Source organism: Cervus canadensis, chromosome 22 (assembly GCF_019320065.1).
Source record: "Cervus canadensis isolate Bull #8, Minnesota chromosome 22, ASM1932006v1, whole genome shotgun sequence".
NCBI lineage: Eukaryota > Metazoa > Chordata > Mammalia > Artiodactyla > Cervidae > Cervus > Cervus canadensis.
Genome location: NC_057407.1, coordinates 11,290,062 through 11,294,703, shown reverse-complemented (window position 1 = coordinate 11,294,703; position 4,642 = coordinate 11,290,062).

The window sequence follows — 4,642 nt, the reverse complement described above, 5'->3', positions numbered from 1 at the left end:
TCGCTAATCGTCTGCTCTCACTTATGCTTCATGCCTGGCCCAAATGTCATCTCCTCTGAGATGCCTCCGTGAACCTGAAGGCCAGCGCTTTCTTTGGGCTTTCTTGGCACTTCATTCCACAAATATTTATTGGGCACATTCTGTTTTGGCCCCGTAGACATACAACTTGGCATCTGTCCTAAGAGATTGTGTCCACTTGGGGAGGCAGCCCATTAGAAGGCAGTTCCACAACAAGAGGGAAACACAGGGTCAATACCCTAAGGGTGGCAGGAGACACTTTTAAGGTCTACTTAGCTCTTCCTCTCCTTTCCAATAGTGCCTACCCACTCAGGAGCGAGGCTTGTAGAGCAGGTTCGCAGGCTTTCGGTTCCCTAGCAGTAGTTGATTGGCCCAGGGAGAATACCTAATTACAGACAGACCAATTGGACTTTGTGACCCCCTAAATTTGGAGTCAAGTTTCAAAGATGCAGAAGTGACCAGTCAAAGAGCACTGAGCTTAGAGTCCCAAAGGAGAAAGGGAAGAAAGAATCAGGGTCCCATCCTGTGGAGTCCAAAAAATACTCCCCTCCCTTCTCTCCTAATAATCAGGTCCTTGTTTTGCTTAAAAGAGCATCAGAGGCTTTGGCTATCATCACAACAGCTCTAATTCAGACAGGATTGGCCAGGCAGTCTCTCAGCCTAGATTGGAGTGAAAGGAGGGAAGGAACAGGCAAGCCTGGTCAGGAGCAGGAGTGGGAGTTCAGTGAAAAAATGGGTAAGAGGATTCTGAGTAGGGGAAACAGGATAGGTAAAGGCCAAGAGGTGGGAACTGCATGAGTAAGAGGCAAAGAAACAAGTCTGGGGATGTGAACAGGGCTAGCGTCACACAGGCTCTGGTAAGTCACATTACAAGTTTAAGACAACTTGTCTTTGAAATTGCATCAAAGGTGGTGGTGGAGAATCACACCTGGGGGTAAGGGGACCTTGGACAATGGTCCAAGCATGGGACGTTGGTGAACTAAACTCAAGTGCGGGTCACAAAGGGGACAAACGGAGCCAGAGATGTTTAGAAAGTGGCTCTGTTGGGGCTGGGCAACTGAAAATGGGGCTAAGAGAAGGGAGGAAGCAGGGTGACATCTGCCTACCCGAGGATGCCTTTTGTGCTGAGGGGAACTTACCTGAGAAGCAGAGCTAGAGAGGGGCAGACGTGACCAGAACAAACAGCCTGGCTTCACTCAGGAGTTTTTGAGAAATGCAGATACTCAGGTCTCAACCCAATCATAATAAAGTACAAGAGGCTCTCACTGATGGGACACCTGATGAGTTGTCAGTGCTGGTCCCTTCACTTTTCTCGTGCCTTCCCCTTCACCCAGTTTAATCTTCCAGGGACCAATGGAATTTTAAGACCTTTAGCACCAAAATTTACAAATGGAGATCCTTGGGTTTCAGGGATCTGTGGAGACTGAATGTGCATGCAGTCTTTGGTGTGTGTTGGCAGTTTTCTGGGGAGAGGACCCATAGCAAAGTAAGGGCCTAGAAAATAAGTAAAGAACAGAAAAACAGAGAAAGTCAATAAAACTGAAAGTTGGTTCTATGAGAGATCAATAAAACTGACAAACCTTTAGCTACACTGACCATGGAAAAAAAAGAAGATTCTAATCACTAAAATGAGAAATGAAAGTGGGAATATTACTACCAATTTCACAGAAATACAAAAGATTTTCAGAGTAAATTACTATGAATAATTGTATGCCAACTTGGATAACCTAAATGCGATGGATAAGTTCCTTAGAAACACAAAACCTACCAAGACGAAATAAGAAATGGAAAATCTGAATAGACCTATAACTAGTAAGGATATTGAATCAGTCATCAAAAGTCTCCAACAAAGAAAAGCCCTGGCCCTGATGGCTTCACTTGTGAATTCTACCAAACATTTAAAGAAGACCTAATACCAATCCTTCTTAAACTTTTCCAAAAAATTGAAAAGGTGGAACACTTGCTAACTCATTCTATGAGGCCCTGATAGCAAATCCAGATACAGACACTATAAGGAAACTGCATACCACTATCCCAAATGACTACTGATATAAAAATCCTCAACAAAATACTAGCAAACTAAATTTAGCAGCCTATTAAGAGGATTATATATCACAACCAAGTGTGATTTCTTCCTGAAATGCAAGGTGTTTCATCATTCTAAAATGGATCGATGTAACATACCACATGAACGGAATGAAGGGGGAAAAACACATGATCATCTCAATTGTTGCAGAAAGGGCATTCAACGAAATTCAACATCTTTTCATGATTAAAACGCTCAACAGGGCTTCCCTGGTGGCTCAGTGGTAAAGAATCCGCCTGCCAACGCAGGAGACGCGGGTTCAATCCCTGATCTGGGGAGACACACATGCCGAGGAGCAACTAAGCCTGTGCATCACAACCACTGAGCCCAAGAGTCACAGCTACTGAAGGCTGCACTCCCTGGAGCCTGTGCTCAGCAACAAGAAAAGCCACCGCTACGAGAAGCCTGGGCTGCAATTAGAGAGTAGCCCCTGCTCGCTGCAACTAGAGAAAAGCCCACGCAGCAACGAAGACCCAGTACAGCCAATAAACAAATCAATAAAATTATTAAAAATAAAAACACTCAGCAAACTAGGAACAGATGGAAACTACTTCAACATAATAAAAAAACATAAACGCAAAACCCATAGCAAAAATCATACTCAATGGTGAAAATCTGAAGGCTTTTCTTCTAACATCAGGAACAGGGCAATGATGCCTGCTTTTGCCATTTCAGAACTGAAATTGATAACCAGAGCAATTAGGCAAGAAAAAGAAATAAAGGCATCCAAGTTGGAAAGGAAGAAGTAAAATAATCTCTGTTTGCAGATGGTAGGCCCTTATGTGTATAAAACACTAAAGATTCCACACAAGAAACTGTCAGAAGTAATAAATGAATTCAGAAAATTACAAACTGGATACGCAATTGTGTATTTCTATGTGGTAGCAATGAAATAAACAAGAATAACAAGCACTGGCAAGGATGTGCAGAAATTTCAATCTTTGAATGCCGTTGGTGGGAATGTAAAATGGTACGGCTGCTATGGAAAACAGCATGGCAGTTGCTCAAAGAATTTTAAATGGAATTATCATATGATCCAGCAATTCCACTGCTGAGTATGTACCCAAAAGAACAGAAAGCAGATATTTACATACCCATGTTCGTAGCAGCATTATTCACAATAGCTAAAATGTGGAAGCAAACCAAGTGTCCATCAACAGATAAAACAGATAAACAAAAATATGATATAAATATACAATGGAATATATTCAACTTTACAAAGGAAATTCTGACATATGTTATAGTGTGAATGAACCTTGAGGACATTACACCAATGAAATAAGCCAGTCACAGGAAGACAAACACTGTGTGATTCCACTTCCATGAAGCATCTGCAGTAGTCAAATTCATGGAACAGAAAGTAGAACAGTGGTTTCCCGGAGCTGGGGGGAGTAGAGAATGGGATGAAGTGAAGTGAAGTGAAAGTCGCTCAGTCGTGTCCGCCTCTTTGCGAACCCATAACTGTAGTCTGCTAGGTGCCTCTGTCTATGGAATTCTCCAGGCAAGAGTACTGGAGTGGGTTGCCAATTCCTTCTCCAGGGGATCTTCCTGACACAGGGATTGAACCCAGGTCTCCTGCATTGCAGAGAGATTCTTTACCGATTGAGCCACCAGGGAAGCTTTGTTTAATGTGTACAGAGTTGCAGTTTTACAAGATGAAAAGACTTAAGATTATGGAGACAGACGGTGGTGATGGTTATACATTATGAATGTATTTAATGCCACTGAACCGTACCCTTAAAATGGCTAAGATGGTCAGTTTCATGTTGTACTTTATTACAATTCTAAATGGAAAAAAAAAGCTAAGAGTCACTAGGATCCAGAAACAACGTTCTATAGTTGGATGTGGAGCTTACAAACACAACATTGGGGAACTCAATACTGTTTAAGAGCAAAGTACCATCTTTTTCCTATAAAAAGGATTAATTTGCTTAGTAAGTATATTTGGGAGTTAAGCAACATAAACTTGGGTTTTCTCGATGGCTCAGTGGGTAAAGAATCTGCCTGCAATGCAGCAGACACAGGAGATGCATGTTTGATCCCTGGGTCAGGAAGATCTCCTGGAGAAGGAAATGGCAACCTACTCCAGTATTCTTGCCTGAAAAATCCTGTGGACTTGGAAAAAATCCTATTGAGCCTGGTGGGGCTACAGTCCAAAGGGTCGCAAAAAGTCTGACATGACTGAGCGACTAAGCACAAACATAAATTTGGTCTTTCAATAGCTATATGCCAACTGTCCTGGATTCTCTGACCCCTCAGGCAGCCTTTGGGGGTCCCAGACACATTCACTGCAGCCTTTGTTATGTTGTACAGCTGTTTGTGTGGCTGTCTCTCCTAGGAGCCTATGAACATCAGGCAGAACCCCGTTTCCTGCCCAGCACATGATGCTCAATGAATCAATGAAACACTCAGCAAATAAGTGAGCAGCAGGAGGGAGATGCACTTGCAGGTCTAAGGAGGCCAAGGGAAATCTGATTTGGGGTTCTTCCTGTGGTTCCCTTCAATTTCTCTTCCCTCCTTTGCAGCCTAGTCCTCACA